Genomic DNA, 21,257 nt, shown 5'->3' on the forward strand with positions numbered 1-21,257 from the left:
CTACCATCTGACCCCTTGTGCTCCTCAGTTTCCTCTTCTGGAGATGAGGTGTCAGCAGAGCGCCTTCAAGCCTCGGTACCCATGTGCTCTCAGGCCTTGTCTCAAAGTCCCAGCCCATGCCCACAGCATGCAGGACTGTGAAATGGACTCATGTTTGTGTCCCACACCCCCAAATTCAAGTTGAAATCCTACCCCCCAAGGTGATGGTGTTAGGACGTGGGGCCTTTGGGGAATGATGAGGTCACGAGGGTGGAGCCCTCATGAATGGCATTAGTGCCCTTATTATAAAAGAGACCCTACAGAGCTCCGTGGCCCCTTCCTCCATGTGAGGACACAGGGAAGTCTGACCACGCAGGGGGTCCTCACTGGACGATGCTGGCCCCTGATCTGGGGCTCCCAGTCTCCAGAACCGTGAGCAGTAAGTTTGCTTGGAAGCCACCATCTGTAGCATTCTGTTGTAGCGGCCTGAATGGCTAAGACAGACTGTGTGCTCCCCCTCCAGCTGGCTGGGAGCATGCACGAGAGAGAAAGCCAAGAAAGGGCTGTGCTGTGTGTGTGAGGCCCCCTCGGATGCCGGCAGGACACCGTGTCACCCGGTCTCTAGAGCTGCTGCAGGGCCAGGGCAGGGCTCACAGTCTGAAATGACGCTGGTCACTGCATGGTTTGTGGATCAACTATCTTGTGAGCTGTGAGGTCGGGGCCGAGGCCGCTCTGCTATCTGTCAGAACCCACCCCAGGGCCCAGGTGACAAGCAGTTCCAACAAGTCCCTCCCAAACAAATGGACAAACCCGGATCTTCAGGCAAAGTCGAATCCAGTGCCCTCCCCACTACGGCCAACCTGCCTCTCCATGGGTTCCTGGAACAAAGTTTGTGACTTCTCCCAAGTTTGTGCTCCCAAGGAATAAACAGCCTTTTCCTGTGATCATGTCTCAAGTGGAAGACCAGTGGGATAAGAAAAGATAAATCTCATGAGCCACATTCTGGACACCAAACAAGCAAACACAAGCCCACCTCCAGCCCTGCATGTGCTGTCTCGAGAGCCGGGAAGCAGAGCTGGTTTGGCCGGTGGTACAGGTCTCCCGGGACTGTCCGTGGCTTTTCCAGTCAGCCAAGGGCTCTGCTTCCAGTTTCAGAGACGGGGCTCCCGAGAAGGGAAGCCATCCCATCACCACCAAGGCCTTAGCTCTTGGATTGGCCTGCAGGTCAGGAGACTGCCAACTTCCAGCTCAGCCTCTGAGGCACGCTCTTAGGCAAGAAGCTCTGATGAGAGCAAGAAATGGGACCTGGGCGCCACAGCACTGCAGGGCCTCGTGAGATGCCCACTCAGTGAGCACGCGCGCGCACGCGTGCGTGCATGCGTATGTTGGGCCCTCCTGTCCCTGACCTCAGGGGCTGGCACAGCAGGGTCACTGGGTCACCTCCTCAGGTCACAGGTTTTTGTGAGGGGTACATGAAGATGACGTAGGTGACAGCACCGAACATGCTGCCTTCCACACAGTGAATTATATTCAAGGGAAAACCTAACTTAACTGTTGCTTAAACAACAATTCACTTGGAGGAATCCACGTGTGAAGATAGCCAGACGGTTCTGGAAAAGAACAGTGATGGAGGCCTGAAGGTCTGGGGTGGGAAACGTACGATAAACCCTGGGTGACGCCAGCCCAGGAAGAGCTGCATCAACTAAACAGGCCATTCGGAAGCACATCCTACGAGGGAGGAAATAGCACATCTTGGTGGATGGTGCCTGCACAACTGGCTGTGCATTTTGGAAATAAGAAAAAAAAGACTCAATCTTTACCCTCAAGTCCTACAAAAAGTGCTACATGGAACAAAGATCTTGAATAAAAACAGAAGTTGTATGAAGAAAATAAGGGCACTTTTAAAAATGTAACATTGGCGTGAGGAATGCCTAAGATTGACATAAAACAGAATCTTAAAGAGGAAAACGATTACATGAAAATAAAGCCTCTCTTCTAGAAAAAACAAAATACAAAGTGACAAATGGACAAAAAACAGTCCTTACAAATACTTAGGGCTCCGTTTCCCTAATACGCAAAGGACTCAGAAAAATGGCCAGAAGATATACACAGTAAATGTACAGAAAAAACTATAGAAGGCCAACAGATACTTAAAGATGCTCAGCAAAGAGGTATGTATCTTCCAGACTGGCAAAGGCTGCAGGGTTGGAGAGTTTTCAGCTGGGGTTAGATGTGCAGGGAAACAGATGCGGACGCTGAGGAACACCCAGTGGCAGGTGTGACCCAACCTCTATCAGTTCTCCTCACTGCATGCCCTTTCACTCAGCAGTTTGACATTTAGAAATTTATCCCACAAGCCTCAAGACGAAAGATACCGGTACACGGGTGTTCACTAAACATTCTCGGTGTTCGCAAAAGACCGGAAAGAAAGCATCTAATAACATTAACTGTAACAACTGTGGTAAACGCTTAAATAATAGAATACGTAAGCAGCCATTAAGAAATGAACTAGTTGGGGCTTCCCTGGTGGCGCAGTGGTTGAGAGTCTGCCTGCCAATGCAGGGGACACGGGTTCGAGCCCTGGTCTGGGAAGATCCCACATGCCGCAGAGCAACTGGGCCCGTGAGCCACAACTACTGAGCCTGAGCGTCTGGAGCCTCTGCTCCGCAACAAGAGAGGCCGCGATGGTGAGAGGCCCGCGCACCGCGATGAAGAGTGGCCCCCACTCGCCACAACTGGAGAAAGCCCTCACACAGAAACGAAGACCCAACACAGCCAAAAATAAACATAATAAATAAATAATAAATAAAAATTAAAAAAAAAAAAAAATGAACTAGTTGAAGTGAATCACACTGTACTGATAAAAAAGACCAAAACAGACAGTAAGTGAAGGAGAGCAAAGCAGCAGGTGAGTCATGGCAAGTGTGAGCCCATCAAGCCACGTACATGTTTATCCCTGTCACTCGTGGAAAACGTTGAGAAAAACATACACAAGTCCCAAAAAACTGATTTTCACTATATAGCCGCCTTTTTTTTCAAATGAGCATGATATATATATATATATATATATTTATATTTTAAATGAGCATGTTATATTTGTGGGGAAGAATAATAGCTGGTGCTACCAAAGACCCAGAGCCACCCAACTGAAAGAACACTTGTTCTGATGAGCCCCCAAATGCTGTTTCCAATCAGATGCCTTCTCCCCAGTGACTTTCTGCTCAGAATGCTTAACCTTCCCATTTTCAGTGACTCATGGGGAAGCTGGTGCTCAGTGACCCCGTGTCAGGAGCCTCCAGACTGTTAGGAAACGTCTTGCCGTGTCCGCGTGTGGCAGGAGGGGCGCCAGAGCTCTCTGGGGCCTCTTTTAAAAGTCTTCTGGGCAGAGACGCAAAGCAGAGGGTTCCTTTGTATCGACACCCTGACTTACCCCTGGCGTCTTAACACCGCTCCAAGATGGGAGGTGTGTTCCCCACACATGGGCGTCCGGACCCACCTGGCAGGTGGAGGCCTGGCCGATGGGCCCGTCAGAATCGCACCTGGAAGGGCCGCCACCCTCGGCTCTCACCACTACCTGTCCCGGTGTCAGGAACGTGGCAGGGTCCTCAGGAAACCAGAGGCCATCCGCGCAGAACGTTCCCTGTGTGTCAAACAGGAGCGTCCCCAGGGCCCCTGCGGGCTCAGCCGGCCGCTCACGTGGAGGATGGGGCTCTTCCACGCAAGCGGACTGCACAGATCTCTCTGGGGTCGGGAATTCCCTGGCGGTCCGGTGGTTAGCTCTCGGCACTTTCACTGCCGAGGGCCTGGGTTCGATCGCTGGTCACCCCTGGTCCGGGAACTGGTATCCCGCAAGATACATGGCGCAGCCAATAAAAAGGGGGAAGGATTCTCTGGTTTCGCGGGGGCGGGGAACGTGGGCAGCTCCCAGGTGGTTCTCAGTTGCCCTGCTGACAACTGCCCCACGCCCCGCCCTCCTTTCCTGCTCCATGGCTCCTGTCAACTGTTCTCCCTGCTCATCCCTGGCCTCGGTGAGAACCGGGCCCATGAGCCTGCGGTCAGGGCGCAGCATGAACCACCACTCCAGTCTGGTCATGGGGCCTTCCCTGCAGCCGCAGCCCGCCCGCCGGGGCCGCAGCGTCACAGGAGAGCATCCCGGCTGGAGTTCAAGTGGTCAACAGCCGCGGGAGCCGCTGGAGAGGATGAGAGTGGGGCTTGCAGTCAGGAGACCTGGATTCCACTTACTTCCCAACTGTGTACCCGCCTTCACTGAGCCTCAGTCTCACCACCTGTAAAATGGGGCTAGTGACCACTCGTGTCCCCGGGTGGAAGTCCAGAGTGAAAGCAGGGTGCCTGCCAGTCAGAAGGCAGCAAAGGCCCCACCCTTCTCCTCCTCCCTCTCTCCTCTCCTTTCCCCACTTGCGGTCCGTGCCAGACAAGTCCAGTTCACTCAAACCCGCCCAAAATACCTCCACGTCACAAAAAGCCCCAATTAAAACTGAGATTTTAACTCCAATCAATCTTCCAATGGACCTCTCCCTTCTGAGGGTCCGGGGGCTGTTGAGATCCCAGAGAATACGGAATCAAATTTCTCCTCCTATGGGGACAGAGAGATGCCCCTGCATTCCAGTGGACACCACCTCTTCCTTTCTGTCCACATCCACATGCATCCTGAAACAGGACAAACTAAGCACAAATGGTTTAAGGCACGAGCTCTGCTGTTACCAAGCCAGTCACGGTCCCACTCGTGGCCTCAGCACGAAAACACCACCAGCTTTCACTTCCCCTCTTTTGAACAAACATTTCCCTTTTCTCAATTCTGTGGGGGTTTTTCCCCCTTAAAAACCAGAGAGAAAGGACAGAAAGGTCCTTACTGTGAGGGAAGAGGGCCCCAAACAGGATTAGGACACCTGCAAGTCACCAGATCCCCATCAGGGTGTGGCCGGGAAAAAGGACAGCTGTGGGCAGATGTGACTTGCAGCCCTCAGTCAGCTGACTTCCTGGGAAGACCCTGAGCTCCACTACACCCTCTGGCCCTTTTCCAAGCTACTCTCTGGCTGTAAAAAATGGGCTCTCTCATTTCTTTCCGCTCCAAACCCCCTAGAGCACTTGACTGTTTATATGAAAGCACATTCCACTCGAGCTCCGCAGAATGTTGTCCTGGGCAAAGTAGGGCCTGCGTCCAGGTGACTCTGTGAGCCTCCCCCAAGAGCAGAGCTGCTCCCCACACCACCCTGAAGCCAGCCCTGGGCCCACCATGGGCCTCGGGGCTCTGGAAGGAGGGGAATGAACACAGGTGTCCTGACATCCCAGGGACACACAGCCAAGCTTGATTTTTAAAACAGCTTTCTTACGTGGTTAAGAGCCCTCTGTAGACTGGATTCTAAATCTGATCTAAGGAGACGGGACATATGTACCTGAAATTTCCAAATCGGCCAGCTGCAGTCTTCTGGCTAACCCAGAAAAAGATGGATGCATGTCCAGCCACAGTCTTTCACCAGGTCCCGTGCTCTCCCTTACCCCCGGCTGCCGCTTAAATACTGCTGACCCCTTTCACTGCTGGCTCAAAAGAACTGAGTGCCTACCTTTTGCCAACAGCCACAAATTAAGGTTGTTTCTTACATGTCAGCAGAGTGGCTCTAGGCGGGGGGAAGGTGGAAGGGCTGGAGGGTTGTGAAGGTTCAGTGGGACCTTTTTGCTACAGCTTGTGCTTCTTTCTCTTCCACAAAGACTACGCTTGCCCCTCGCCGTCACCGCGGCACTTGCTCCCGAAGCTTGGGCCGTTCCAGCGCACCCACACAGAAGCAGGCAGGCCTGTGCTTCCCCTCCGTGTCAGCCGCCCACTGACACCTCGATGCTGGAGCGGCACAAACGCCTTGACCTCAAATGTGCTCTGATCGACCCGAAGGGCACCCGGGACCTCTCCTCGAGTCTGAAGCACAGCCTTGATGTGGTCTTTCTGTTCTACGTCTTGATTCCTAATGGAAACATGTGAAGCTGCTTTCTGGCTTATCATCTTTAAATCAAAACCAAAACCAAAACCAAACAAAGACAGCTGCCAATCTTCATCCTCACAGCTTTAAGGAGACAGACGGCCGGGCCCCAGTTGGCTATCCAGCCCCTAGAGCCAGGACCCCGCAGCTGAACGCGCCCAAGCAAGTGCTGTGTGACCCAGAAGAGGCATCCAGCGCGTCACCGCAGGCTCCAGGAGCTGCGAGAAGGCCCCACCTGCCTCAGCCACCTGAACCCTTTAGGACACGCACAGGCCTCCCCTGCTCCCCATCTGCCAGTCTGTCTGAAATAAGTGACTGATTCCCACCAGGCTCGGCAGGGAGGCCTCCTCGAGCTGCTCTCCCGTGGTGCCTGGAAACCGTGCGGCTACAGTGCCCACAAATGGAACACTGCTTAAGATCAGTCACAGCAGCTCAAAACCTGCACACACAAGAAAATTACTCCCCTAGGCCTAAAACAACGGACCCCCCAAGAAGGCCTTCAGCAGTCAAAACATTTTGTATTTTTGAGAAACATGACCATTTGGGCAAAGTTCTGGAAAGTTCTGGAGGCTTTTGCTTGCTGGATTGCTCCCCGACTCCGACCCTGACTTAGTGAGATGCTGAAGGCGTGCTTCATCCCCGTGCCTCAGCTTCTAAAACGGGCGTCCTGCCCGGATTCTGGAGGACCTTGGGGCTGCTTCCTAAAAGCTTTCAGAAGTCCCTGGAGGCTCAAATGAGATTAGCGCTCCCTGCCTCTGCAGCCTGCGGGAACACAGCAGCTCCCTAATTCAGTCCCAGGCTGGAGTGCGTCTCCCTGCTGGCTGGGCACTGGTGGGGGGGACTGGCAGACACGAGAGCAAGCAACAGAAAGGCCTCGCCTCTCCGGCTTGGTCCAGGTTTCCTCCCCTGGGGCCCTGGGAAGATACACTCCCCTCGCCAGCCTGCTGGGAGATGGAAGGAGACGTCTTCCCCGCAGCCTGGCTCGGTGTGGACAGCCCTACTGCCCCCAGAAAACCATCCCCCACGCACCAGCACCAGCAGCGCCAACATGCCGCTCGCTGCGCACAGGCCGGTTAACTCCTGCCATCCCAGGGTAATTCTTTCTATTCTCAGCTGTATCCCAGCGTGGAAGAAAAATCATGATCCCCCTACTCAGATGGTGGTTTATCCTGCTATCTTGACCACCAGAACAAAGCACCCCCCAAATACCTGCAGGGTTAAGTAGATGGAGAAGGCGGGGCTGATGGCTCCCAGCTGATGTGTGACAAGGCCTCTACCCTGCAGCGGCTGAACCCTTTGGGCGGCATCGCCTTCCCAGGTCTTGCGCAAGCCCAGAGGCCACGTGACTGGTTTGTTCCAGTGAGCACATCCTGCCCCAGTCCAGGTCAGCAGGTCCGGGGGTCACGGAGAAGCTCAGCCCCGCTGGGTCCCTCGGCAGAGTAGCTAGTTTCACACTGCTCTATACTGGATCAGTTCATTATCTAGATGGTATCTGTCCCATCCTCCTTGCCGCATCCGTGCTGGTAACTCTAGGTTATCTTGATGACCAGACTAAGTGAGTGATTTGCCTGGCAGAGACAGGTAATACAGTCAAGACTGCAGGCACCATCCTTCCCAGCACCCGGCATTCATAAGATGGTAGTGAAGGAAAAGGGCCTCTGGTCTTGATTAAGGCTTTTGTTTGCCTGGTGAGGGTAACTGAAGCTTGAGAAAAGACCCAAGGCAAGCTCTGGATGGTGTACCTGGGTAGGGACAGAACTGCCAAGAGATCGAATTGTAGAGATTCCTCCACAATTATCTGGGTGACACCTGTCATGTCACAAACGTGCAGGTGCCTCAGTTTTCTCACCTGTGAAGTGGAAGAGTCAGACTTCCAGTACCCAAAACCCACACGCATCCTCAAAGTTAAAAAATCAGAAAATATTATCTAATTGCAGACAAGTCCAGATACCCAGGTTAGGATCAAAAGAAACCTTCTTAAGTTCTAGCTGTGGACAAACACATTAAAACCCACAAACTATCCCTGATCAACAACAAAAATAGAAAAACCTCATCAATGATTTCCTAGAGCAAAGAATTAAATTTGACTTCCCAGTCATGCAAATTAAAACAAGGACAGCATTTCAAACGCACCAGACTGGCAGAAATTAAAGTCCGATAATATCTGGTGTTGGTAAATATGAGAGACAAGAACCCTCAAGGCCACTGGGAATATACGTTGGTAAAACCTCATTGGACAGCACCGTCAGTATCTAGAAAACTGGAAGGTGCACACACCTTAGGACCCAGCAACTTACTGACTTCTCCTGCTTCTGCCCTAGAGAAACTCTTGCAAGTGTCTGACAGACACAAGAACACTGCAGCGCTGTGAGAACAGTGAAAAAGCAAAACTGTCCCTCAGGAAATAAATACACCATGCATTTAAGATGAATGAACTGGATCTGTTATGTATTAACATAAATCAATCTCACAGACACAAGTGGAAAAAGGACACGTGCAGTATAATTAAAGCATGTTAATTTCAATAACATTATTCACAAATTGATACAAAGTATTAAAAGAACAACAAGGAGAAAAAAACCCCAACCAGGCAGGGGAATCACAAAGAGCACAAAGAGCAGACAGGAGTTACAAGGTCCCTCAGGCACCAGTAACAGATTTGCAGAGTGAAGAAGCTGGAAGCTGCTGCCTGCCGCCGGGGGCCATGACCAGCAGGAAAGGCACTGACTCTAAGACCCCACCCACCACCCCCGTGACCACACACACACACACACACACACACACACACACACACACACCCCGAGATAAGAAGCTATGGGTGCTGCAGAAAGCAGGTGGGGATGAGGCCTGTGCTTTAAAACGGGACTGAAGTCTAAATATTTAATGGTGTTTGATCCCTAGATCCCCCTCCTACCCAAACCAGGGTAGGATGTGAACATACCAGGCATGGAGAGACTTCGGAGTCATCTCCCAGGCACCCTTGCTTAGGCAGCTCTGGAGCGTTCGCTGAGCGTGAACCAAGAAAGATGAAGACATGGGACGAGGGGTGGAATGCCGACGGCCTCCCAAAACCCAGTGAGTCCAACACACACCTGCGTGTGCTTCAACTAGATTCGTCCCACTTACTGTCAATCCTGACCACCTCTACACCCAAGTGCCTGACTGCAATCCTCCTTGACCTACAAAAATTACCATTTCATATAGTTCAGCCTCACGTATTTCCAACGCTTTCCTTATGCTAAACTGCCCAAAAGAGGCGGCAGACACTGTGGGTCCTCACCCTGAAACGTTTCAGTTCTTCTCTCCCCAGGATGGGGATATACAACACAACCCCAACTCATCACCACATTTAAGAAAACCACCCAACAGACATGCCAAGGCTCAGCTGAAAGAACTCTTCCTTCACTTCCCTATCCAGCTGCCAATGGTAACACAAGGTATCTTAGCCCTAAAATGTATGCCACTTTCTACTCCAACTCCCAGGGCCGGCAGCTGGGGAAAGAAAGAGCCCATCTACAAGGAGGGCCGCAGCTCGAGCTGCTGAATCGGCAGCACACAGGCAGGTGCTTCCTGGAGCTAAAGGGCTTCCACACTCACTGCCTGGCCAGTTCAGAAACAGGCTGTCCTGACCCAGCAGCAGGGGAGCTCAAAGGGAGCCTGGGCTGTGTCTGGCCCAAGTCGCCTTCCCCTGGGCCTGGGAAGCCCCCAGATAAGGGATCTGCACCCTTCCACTTGGCTGCACCCCAGCTCTGGGACAAAAATGCCCCCAAAGGTTTGAGCGAATCCATTCTCCAGGGTGCCTTCAACTCTTTGGGAAAGCCACACAGGTTGGGGGCGGCCCAGCCCCTTTCTTTCTCTATGAAGCTCAAGGGCGCTAGGTCACCGTCACCAGTGCCAACAGGAAACAATCCTCCAGGAAATTAAGGATGTTATGAAAGAAAAGGAAAGTAGCCTTTACCAAACCAGACGCCCTGCTAAGGCTCTTCCTCGTATCATCCTGCATCTATAGATTCAACTAGATGAACGCACCTCAGCTGCATTCGCCTCTAGTGAGGCCCCTGAGGGTCAGTTTTTCCAGAGGTAACCAAAGGTTCTAGGCCTCCCTTTGAACCCCTCCTCCCCACACTGGGTACGAGTCTCTCCTGGGTCAGGTGGAGGGAATGTGGAGCCTGGGCTACTGTCCTTCTCCCCGCGCCAGCCTACTGGCTTCCTCAGTGCCTGGGGAAGGGGTTGACCGAGGCCCACGAAAAAGACAAATCCAATTCATATCTACCTGGACAGCCGGCGGACCCCCAAACTCGGTCACCCCACAACGCTCCCTCTCCGAGGCCTCCAGGGTCATCAGCTGAGCGATGGGCGAGGCCCCCGGGGCTCTGCCCTGCCTTCGCCTCTCCCGCAGCACCCTGGGCCCAGGCCGGCTCCCTTCCTTAGCAATCCAGGGGTGGGCCCGGCATCTCCCTCTCCCCACACTCCCGGGGGGGCGGGGAGCTGGCACCCCGGGTCCTACAGTCTCCTGTCCCCCGCTCTGCTTAGTTTCTCCTCCCATCTGTGGATTTAACTCTTCCTGTGGGTCCCACCCCCCTCCCCCCAGTTCCAGGTTCCTGTTTTCCAATTTCTGTCTTCTGGGGGTCCCCGAACTTGGGTGTGATTGTGTGCAAGAAACTGCCCAGGCAAACCTTTTAGAAAAAGAATACACCTAAAACTGATGCAGGTAAATACTATCATCTCAGCAATCTGCCGAGGAAACTGAGGCCCAGAAGCTCAAAAGGGGCTGGGGAGCCGGGCTGCCGCCGAAAAGTCGGCAGGGCCCGGGCCAAGCTCTTCCTCGCAGGCTCCTCCCTCGGATCCCACCGCCCGCCCCTCCCCGGCCCTGAAGACGGCGAACCGTGGGGTCTGGATGACCCGGCCTGGGGTCAGAACACGGCCCGGGGACGCGGCGGGAGGAAGAACACGAGCCTCCCAGCCGGAGTGGGAATAGGGGAGAAGCCCGCGCTACCCGCGCGGGGGTTGATTTCTGCTTTTCTCACCACAACGACGTCCGGGAGGGCGCCGTGCCGCCCCGGCTCGCCCGGCTGCGACTGCCCGAGGGTCTCCCCTTCCGCCGGCCCGGGACGCCGGTCTCCCCATTCCCCCGACCCGCCCGCACGCACTCACTCACTCACCGCGCTCCGCCGCCGCCGCAGAAGGCCTGGGCCTGCAGCCTGAGACTGCCCTGGCCGCCGCTGGGGATGCCGCTGGTGCCTGAGCAGCCGCTGTAGCTCCCCAGGGTCGCCCCCGCGCTAAGTACCGCGCCCGGCCCCGCCCCGCGCCCGACGGACTCCCCACGTGACCGCCGGCGCCCCGCCCCGCGCCCGGCTGACTCACCACGTGACCGCCGGCGCCCCGCCTCGCCCCGCCCCCGCGCCCGCCCGGCGCCCGGCCATCTGGGAAGAGGAGCTCTGAGCTCCGCCGGCTTCCACCCTGCGCGCTGGGACCCGTGCGGAGCGGAAGGGGGCTGGAGGCGGCCCTCGGGGCCTCACCCCGCCTGGAGAGACTCCCCGGGGCCCACCCGGCCGAGACGCAGCGCATCAAAGCCAAAGCCCGGATCCCTACTTGGGGGAGGGGATTTCGTTGATCCAGATCCTTATTTCGTTGATCCAGAAACAACTGCCAAAGATGGGGATATCGAGACAGCGGGCTTCCCAGAAGAGCCTTAAAAGCCTGTTGGCTTTACTGTTCTGAGAAAGGGTACCTATCAGATAGTCCAGCTATGTAAGGAAAAAAAAAGGTAGTAGTTAATTACCACTGAGTACTAATTTCAGGAGCTGCATCAGGATTTCTATAGAGAATGACCTGAGAGGCAGAAATCTGTTTGGACGAGGGGTGCCAGGAGGCCGGTCCTGAAGAGGACGTACACAGCAAGCACACTGTGGTACTTGAAGTTTACTTGTGGGTGGGGGTCCCTATGGAGGCTGATGGAGGGGCTCAAGTCCCACTTGGTTCCATGATTCCCCGGATATTTTTTTTTTTAATAAATTTATTTATTTATGTATTTATTTTTGCCTGTGTTGGGTCTTCGTTGCTGCGCGCGGGTTTTCTCTGGTTGCTGCGAGCGGGGGCTGCTCTTCATTGCAGTGCGCGGGCTTCTCACTGTGGTGGCTTCTCATGTTGCGGAGCACGCGCTGTAGGCGCGCGGGCTCAGTAGTTGTGGCGCACGGGCTTAGTTGCTCCGTGGCATGTGGGATCTTCCCGGACCAGGGCTAGAACCTGTGTCCACTACATTGGGAGGCGGATTCTTAACCATTGCGCCACCAGGGAAGTCCCCTGGATGTTTCTAATACGCATGACAATCTTGCGAGGTTGGTATGATCCCAGTTTTATTCAACGGGCTCAGAAAAGTCTGGTATTTTATCCTGGTGCTCCTGTAGTAAGAAAGCTGTAGGTCTGGCCAACTCCAGGAGGCCCTGGCTGTCTGCTGTGTCCTGCAGATGCCTGGCCATGAGCTGTGACACAGTCCCTGTGCATGCCAGGGCCCTTCAGAGAGCTCTCCGGACACATGTGCTCGCATCTGTTTGGTCCCAATTAGGGGTAAGAGTGGAAGGAAAAAAGACTCAGTCCACACGTGGTTGCTGCATCCTCAAGTGCGTGGAATATCCAAGGAACTTACAACAGCATTGGTGATCAAGAGACTCCAGCCGTGGACTCCAGACTGCAAGTCAGTGTTTTGCCAAGTCACCTTCATATGACATCAGTCATTCTTGAATTCCATAATAGTGCTCATAAGAGGCACAAGTAGGAGGACACACGCATGATCATGATAAATCTCTCTCTCTTCCTCTCTCTTCTTTACAGCATGACAAGAGGAGTGCCAAGTGCTTTCCATGCACTCTCTCAATTTTACGGAATTTTGGACGGATGCCATTATAGAGATAGAAATCCCTTTTGAAATAGAGCAAAAGAAAAATAAACAGGTACTACTAGAGTAGAATTGAACCATTCCTGGGAGATCCAGGAGTGCTTCATGGAGAAAGCAACATGCCACAGGATCTATGTTACTTCCCTCTTTGGTCTCACTGGTTCTTAAGCTCCAGGAGGACCAGGATTTTGCCTGTTGTTCCCTCTGCATCCCCAGCACATAGTAGCGTGCTTGGCACCTAGTAGAGAACGAACACTTGTTCATTGAGTGAATTCATAAATGAATGAAATGGACTTTGAAGGTTTAGTAGAATTTTGGCTTAACTTGCCAGGTTTGGGACCAGGGAATAGCTCTCAGAATGTACAGAAGGGCTTTGGCCTGTATGTGCAGAAGATGTTTGCCTGTTGAGCTTCTGGAAAAGAGGCCTAGGTATACAACCAAAAGAGATAAAAACATATCCTCACAAAAACTTCGATTCAGATGTTCATTGCAGCATTATTCACAATAAAAAAGGGTAGAACAACCCAGTGCCCATCCACTGATGAATTGATACACAATACGCCATATGCCCATACAATGGAATGGTACTTATTTACAAAAGGAATGAAATACCTGTACATACTACGGCATGGATAAGCCTTGAAAACATTTATGCTAAGTGAAAGAAGCCAGTCACAAAGACTACGTATTATATGATCCCATTTATATGAAATGTCCAGAAGAGGCAAATCTATAGAGATAGAAAGTAGATTAGTGATTGTCTCAGGCTGAGGGGGCAGACAGGGAGATGGGAGATTTGGGAGGTGATAGCTAAAAGGTATGGGATTTCTTGAGTAATAAAAGTGCTCTAAAATTGATTGTGGTGATGGATATATATGTACCCTATGAGCATAGTAAAAAAAAAAAAACATTGAATTGTACACTTTTAAATGAGTAAATAGTTTGGTATGTCAGTTATATCTCAATAAAACTATTACAAAAAAAATTTAAAAACAGGGTTGATTAAGGAAGTACTGGAAAAGGCTAAAGTAGAAACAATCCTCCCCCCCTTTTTCTGGCTGTCCTTTAAAAAGTCCCTTTTCTGAAGAAATACCTGATCTGTTTTTCCCTCTTTTGTAAACACTTGTAAATTCATTTTCCTCTGACCTCTTTCTGCCAGCTTCTAAATCCAGGGGAGTTAGGCTGGTGGTGGAGAGATTTTTAATGGACGGTCTGTCGATATTTACTGGGCTCTTTAGTAGCTGACAGTGGAGTCTGATGGTTTGGGCATCGGCTAGTTCTTCCTCCCAGGTGTTGACCCAAAAGAGTGACACCTGATAAGAGTGAATCCTCTCTCTACCTTCTTTTTTTTTTTAATATTTATTTATTTATTTGGTTGTGTGGGATCTTAGTTGCGGCAGGCGGGCTCCTTAGTTGTGGCTCACCAGCTCCTTAGTTGCAGCATGCATGTGGGATCTAGTTCCCTGACCAGGGATAGAACCCAGGCCCCCTGCATTGGGAGCGCAGAGTCTTAGCCACTGGACAACCAGAGAAGTCCTACAGATAAGACCTTTTGAAGGTCTCCTTGGGCCCCTAATTCTTACTTTAGGCCTTTTATGAGCCTGAGAGCATGATCTCCTGAGACCTCTAGCAGGTGGAAGGAAGGAAGTATTTGAAGGAGGATTTCTTTCCCCCATTATGCCCTGCCCCCAGTTCACTCAAGCCTACAGGGCCAGAAGCACTGGATTCTACCATGAACCAGAATCTTCTGAGCTTCCTGGAGGGCTCTGACCAATGGGAAGAGTTGATAATAGTCTCCTGCACAGAGATCTTGTTCCCTGAAAGCTGGGTTCACCTCTTGGTGGATGTTGAGCCAATAGACACAACCAAGTCAAAGATCAGGAGAAGGATGTATTATTACTTGCAGCACGGAAGGAGAACACTGGGGATCTTTCCCAAAGCGGTGTCTCCCCAAACAGCAAAACTGGGGAAGGTTTAAGCTAAGGGTACATACATATTAATGAAGGGGCTTGAGCAGAAGACTACTAGCACAGAATTGGGGCTAAGGTCGACAGAGTCCAAGTCTTAGCTGACTGAAGTCGACAGGGTCAACGTCATCATTCTGTCCTCCACCTGGGTGGGGACCTTGTTCCCGCAGAACTCAAAGATATATTGGGGGGACTTCCCTGGTCGGGGAACTAAGATCCCACATGCCATTCAGCCAAAAGAAATAAATTTTAAAAAAGGATGTATTATTATGTATACCCCTTGAGGAGAAACTAGGACTCTGCTTTATCACTGCACTATTGTTTGACTGCCTTTTCTCTGTTCCTGCGTTCCTTTGTTCCCTTAAAATCATTAATTACTGAGACTACTCAAGGGCAAGCATTGTGGCCAGGCTTAGATCCCAAAAGGGCTTAGGCCAACATGGGTTCTCTTGTATCAAGAAAGCCATTCCCGGTTCCCTTTCTCCAGGACCCCCTACCCTATCTGCTTACAATCTCCCTTCTCAAAACTCTTTTTTTCCCACTGGTCCTCGCCAGGGTGGAAAAAAAAAAAAAAAAACAGAGCCAGAATAACCTGGGTTTGATTTCTAGTTCCACAGTTTCTTCACTTTTCCCAGCCTCTAAACATGTTGTTATGAGGGGATAATTTAAGTTAGATTCTGTGTAGTGCACCAACCACAGTGCCCATGAAACCGAGCAGGACACTATGGGGCCTTCCTGGGGACAAACTGCTCCCATGTTCCCCACCTCTTGTTTGTAAAAAAACCTTTAACTTCCTAGATCTTCCCCAAGTTCCAAAGAGCAGATTTAATCAGAGAAATTTAAAAATGCAGAAACAAAGGAAAACAGTGAAACAAGACAAAATAATATTAGTTTAGCCATAAGACAAAGTCAAGGACCGTTAGTTCCTCCTCCAGGACTATAGATAATATCCTGAACCATATCCTTGAGTTGTTTTGCAGAGACAAAAACCCCCCATCAGGTGGAAGAAGTTAACTACATGCGGACGACCAGCAGCACTTAGACCCCAGACCGTCTGGAGCCAGAAAACTGATAATTGAGATCACCTTGTTACCGCCTCACCAACTAATTAGAAGGATGTCCATGAGTTGATCACGCACCCCAGACCCTCCCTCTCACTTTGTCTTTAAAAACCCTTCCCTAAAAGCCACTGGGGGGTCCAGGTCTTTTGAGCGTGAGCTGTCCGTTCCCCTTGCTTGGCCCTGCAATAAATGCTGTACTTTCCTTCACCACAACCCAGTGTCAATATATTGGCTTTGCTGCACATCTGGGTGAGCGGAAACAAGTTTGGTTTGGTAACACCCACAAATACACTCTTCAAGTTTACAAAGCTCCTCCCACTTTCTAATGGCCAGAGCAAGATATATAGAAAGTCCTGGTCTTAAAACATGGACAATACCAAATGTTGGCAAGGATGTGAAGCAATGGGGGTTCTTTTCTTTTTTTAATTAAAAGTGGAGCGAGAGAGGAAGCAAGCTCTCTGGCGTCTCTTCTGATAAGGGCACACTCAGGACCTCATCTAAACCTAGCTAATTCCCAAAGACCCCATCTCCAAATACCATCTCACTGGGGGTTAGGGCTTCAACATGTGACATCTGGGGGGACACGATTCAGTCCGCGGCAGGGAGTTAATACGTGTAAGGCACCGAGCGCCCAGCACAGGAAACACGCTCCAGATCAAGAGCGCTGACAACACGCGTGAGTATGTTTGTGCTCATATAGCTCCTTACACTTTGCAAAGCAGTCTCACCCTCATAATCTTTCCCACTTGGAGCCTCTTAGCCACTCTGTGAGGTAGGCTTCTTCCAGATGAGAAAACCCAGGAGAGGCTGGGCCATTTGCCAAAGTCACGTGCACTTAAGCAGCTAAGTCTCCTGACTCAGCCCATGCGTTTCCTGTCTCTTCTTCTCAGGTCACCGGCACCACCTTTAGCAAAATGTGTCCCCTTGGGCCCACTCCAAGGCTGCCTAGGAGCTCGCAAAGGGGTCTGAGTTACAGAGAATTGACAAGTCTGCTTTGTGTCCCATACTTGGGGGTCTCCTGGAATGTTGTCAGACTGTTTCTGTCCTAGGTACTAAGTTTCCCCTAGAGACAGATCTGTTGACTTAGCTCTCTGTGAAAAAGCAGCTCCATGCCGTCAGCAGTGAATACAGAACATACAATCAGCAAAGTCATCAGGAAGAGTGACAATAGGGAAGTACCCCAGTTCAGGGTTCTCCATCATTTGGGGCTCAAATGGGAGAAAAGTTTTATTACTGTACACCAGCAGAAATCGTTTCTGAGTATGAGATTCTTTTTGCTAAGGGAAGGTAAAGAGTAAACTGTTCCCATTTAAATGCATAGTCATTGCTCTGGCTCATTTTAGAGACCAGTGAGGTCACCACAGACGGATGGTCTAATTTCTCTATCGATTTCAGAAGGCTTGTTTGCTGTAGATGGCCAATAAGTACTTTTCAAAAATCAACTGATCTTCAGAGAAGAGCTTTTATTTCTCATGAATTCTTCTTTTGCTTGAGGATGTCTTTAGATTTTAGAAATCCATGGTGAGGGGACTTCCCTGGAGGTCCAGTGGTTAAGACTCCATGCTCCCACTGCAGGGGGCACGGGTTCGATCCCTGGTCAGGGAGCTAAGATCCCACATGCTGCACAGCACAGCCAAAAAAATTCAAAAAGAAAAGAAAAGAAATCCATGGTGAGATATGAAATCCTTTGTTTCCTCCAGATGTCTACCTGTGTGAGCTCCCCATCCTCATCTCTTTGTCTTGGGTTCTGTGGAGGTGAGAAAACCTCCTCTAATTGGCATTGATCTGTGACTGGATGAATAAAGTATCTTCTGATTGTTAATCATCTAATTTGCGTGTGTGAAGGAAAGTAGTGGATTAGTCATCAGGGAGTAGGTGGGGGAAGTTGGTGAATTTGCAACAAGAGCTGAGAAGGGCTTGAGCATTCGTTGGGGGCAGGGTACAGCCTGAATCCCAGCTCAGTTTTCTGCCTTCAGTTCAGCCAGGAGTGGCCTTCAGTCCTGGAGCCGGAGCTTCACACATGCTCATGGCTGGGGTAACAGGCTCGTGAACCCATAAAAGAATGGTGCCTCCTGGGCTTCCCTGGTGGCACAGTGGTTAAGAATCCACCTGCCAATGCAGCGGACACGGGTTCGAGCTCTGGTCCGGGAAGATCCCACATGCCGCGGCGCAACTAAGCCCGCGAGCCACAACTACTGAGGCCACATGCCTAGAGCCTGTGCTCTGCAACAAGAGAAGACACCGCAATAAGAAGCCCGCGCACCGTAACGAAGAGTAGCCCCCGCTCACCACACTAGAGAAAAGCCCGCGCTCAGCAACAAAGACCCAACGCAGCCAAAAATAAAGTTAAAAAAAAAAAAAAAAAAAAAAGAATGGTGCCTCCTGCCAGCAGAGGGAATGTGACCTGTAGGAGGCTGGCTTCTAGCTGTCAGCAATCTGCTGGTAGCGCTGGGCCAGAGGTCCATCAGGAAGCCGAGGGCAGGAGGACAGGCTGAGCTCAAGCCTGCAGCCAGCCGTTGCCGTGAACCAGCACATCAGCTCAAGCCCAGGGGCAGGAGGGGAACCAGGGTCTGTGTGTCTGAGACAAGTCTGAGTTAATCAAGGCAAAAATATCTGTGCTCTGTTAGCAAAAATATCCTTGCTCCCTTTTACGCTTTGCTATTTTCTTGCACTTTAGGTTTTCACCTGGGACCTCCCCTCCCTTTAGATTCAGGTAAAATGGATGGAAAACTTCCATTTTGACGGTCTTTGGATGTTAAAAGTGTCCCTAGATGTTGCAAATCTCCAGGTGAAGGAGGATACTGGGGGAGGAGGGCATGCTTGCTTTCTGAAGACGTAAAACTCCACCCTTGTTCAACTTCTTTATTACTTTATTTATGTATTTCTGTATTTATTTTGGCCACACTGTGAGGCATGGGGGATCTTAGTGCCCTGACCAGGGGTCAAACCCTCACCCCCTGCACTGGAAGCACGAGGTCTTAACCACTGGACCGCCGGAGAAGATCCACCACCCTTGTTCCATTTCTGAAGCTCACACTGAACCTGGTGAGTTTAGTAAACCCTCCTGGAGATTTAGGAATAGACCATGAGGATGGGCAGCTGGAGGCCATGAGGTGGAGGAGGGCTGTACCTTGCAGAAAGGCATCCAGAACACGAGGCATCTCCTTCCAGAAGATGTTCTTTGCGGACCCCGCCATGCTGGATTTCATGTCGCCCCGACCTCTCCTCTCTCCTTCCCTGCCTCACGTACAGCTGCCTGCCCCCTTCTCTGAGGTCGGGGTCCTTGCAGACATTCATCCACCCCACAGGGTCTCATCTGTCCCAACCTGGCCTAGCTCAAGATCCTTCCTGTATCGGTTGGAGTTCTGGGTTCAGCTGTGCTCTCTTTTTAATTTCGTTTCTCCAGGAAAGTTCCTTTTGGAAATCCCAACCTTGCTCAGCTGCACGAAGCAGGTCAGGGCAGGACTGCTGTGGGGTTGAGCGCGCGTGGAGACTCCACATTGTCCTGGCCTCCCGGGTTCCAGGTGCCCCAGGGGAGCCCAGTGGCGGGAGGGGGGTGGAGGTGCAGCTCCTTCGTAGTTGGCACGAGTGAGGCGCTCATGCTGCAGAGGCCCTCCCAGGCAAGGGCACTTGTTCCAGACACACCTACCAAGGTTGCCCTGAAGATTTCTTCAGGTTTTTTAAATTTATTTTTTATTTTTTATTTTTGGCTGTGCCACAGGGCTTGCGGGATCTTAGTTCCCCGACCAGGGATTGAACCGGGGCCACGGCAGTGAGAGCGCCAAGTCCTAACCACTGGACCGCCAGGGAACTCCTCAGCTGTTTTTTTAATAGACAATTTTTTAGAGCCTGTTGAGGTTCACGGCAAAACTGATGGGACGGTACAGAGATTTCCCGTATAGTCCCTGCCCCCGGCAAGCATACAGCTTCCCCCGCTACCGCCATCACCCACCAGATGGTGCATTTGCTACAAGTGATGAATCTACAGTTGAACATCATTATCACCCAGAGTCCACAGTTTACATTAGGGTTCACTTTTCTTTTTTTTTCTGTGGCCGCATTGGGTCTTCATTGCTGCGCGCGGGCTTTCTCTAGTTGTGGCGAGCGGGGGCTGCTCTTCGTTGCAGTGCGCGGGCTTCTCACTGTGGTGGCTTCTCTTGTTGCAGAGCACGGGCCCTAGGCGCGCGGGCTTCAGTAGTTGTGGCACGCGGGCTCAGTAGCTGTGGCCTGCGGGCTCTAGAGCGCAGGCTCAGTAGTTGTGGCGCACAGGCTTAGTTGCTCTGCGGCACTTGGGATCTTCCTGGACCAGGGCTCGAAACCGTGTCCCCTGCATTGGCAGGCGGATTCTTAACCACTGCGCCACCAGGGAAGCCCAGAATGTGAGTTTTGCAACCCACAAACCTGATGCCAGATCCAGGCTCTGCCACTCACTCACTGTGCGAACTGGGACAGGTTAACTGACGTCTGTGAGCCTCGATTTCTTCTGCAAAATAATCAGAGTGGTTATAAGGGTGAAAGGGAGTATCCCAGGTACATTCGTCTGCTCAGCCTACTGCAACAGAGAACCACAGACTCGGGGGCTTCAACAACAGAAATTTGCGTTCTCACAGTTCTGGAGGCTGGAGGTCTGAGATCAAGGCGTCAGCAGGGTTGGTTTCTTCTGAGGCCTCTATCCTGGACTTGCACATGGCCGCCGTCTCTCTCAGCCCTGTGGTGGTCCCTCCTCTGTGCTTGAGCACCACTGGTGTCTCTCTGTGTTCCAATTTCACTTTCTCATAAGTACACAGGTCAGGCTGGATTAGGGCCCACCCTCAAGGCCTGGCTTCATTTTAACTTAATCACATCTTTAAGGGCTCTATCTCCAAACACAGTCACATTCAGAAGTACTGGGGATTAGGGCTTCAACATATGAATATTGGGCGGCGGGGGAAACACACGATTCAGCCCGTAACACCAGGGAAAGCTTCTAGCCAAGTAGTGGCCTCCACAGGTCCTCATTATTATGAGACCCTGCCATTTCTTTCCCCAGCCTCTTTCTCCCTGCTCCTAAATCTAGAATGTTTTTGTGCTTTTGATAATTATGCAGGGGGTGACAGTAGTATTTTTCACAGAGCTTAATAGTAAAAACTAATTAATAGCAAGAAGAGAGGAAATGTGAAAAGCCTGCTCAGCATTGCTTTACGGTCTACCCTCAGGGACTTCCCTTGGGCTAGTCTTACTAGTAGAGAAATTGTCTGCTGGTTCTGAATATGTGGAAAATGTGTTACTCCCAGGTCAAAAACATGCTGTGGTTACAACCCACCTCTTGTGCCTTTTGTGATGGGCTGTTTGCTGCATAAATGAAGAAAGGGTGTTTAGAGGATAT

The 21,257-nt window shown here is 51.4% G+C and overlaps 1 protein-coding gene across 2 annotated transcripts in view; it reads right to left on the minus strand.

Annotated features, from left to right (window-relative positions):
* The window catches only part of CTSB (cathepsin B), a 46,799-nt gene that overhangs the window by 8,434 nt on the left and 17,108 nt on the right, over positions 1 to 21,257 (minus strand). The window contains exon 1 of one of the 2 annotated variants that reach the window (XM_068552503.1): positions 11,132 to 11,258. The exons of the other annotated variant lie outside the window; for it this stretch is intronic. The gene's annotated coding sequence lies outside the window, so the exon portion shown is untranslated. Of the gene's footprint in view, positions 1 to 11,131; positions 11,259 to 21,257 lie in introns of those variants that run through there. 2 annotated transcript variants of the gene reach the window in all.

The sequence above is a fragment of the Eschrichtius robustus genome, chromosome 10 (genome assembly GCF_028021215.1).
Source record: "Eschrichtius robustus isolate mEscRob2 chromosome 10, mEscRob2.pri, whole genome shotgun sequence".
NCBI classification, from domain to species: domain Eukaryota; kingdom Metazoa; phylum Chordata; class Mammalia; order Artiodactyla; family Eschrichtiidae; genus Eschrichtius; species Eschrichtius robustus.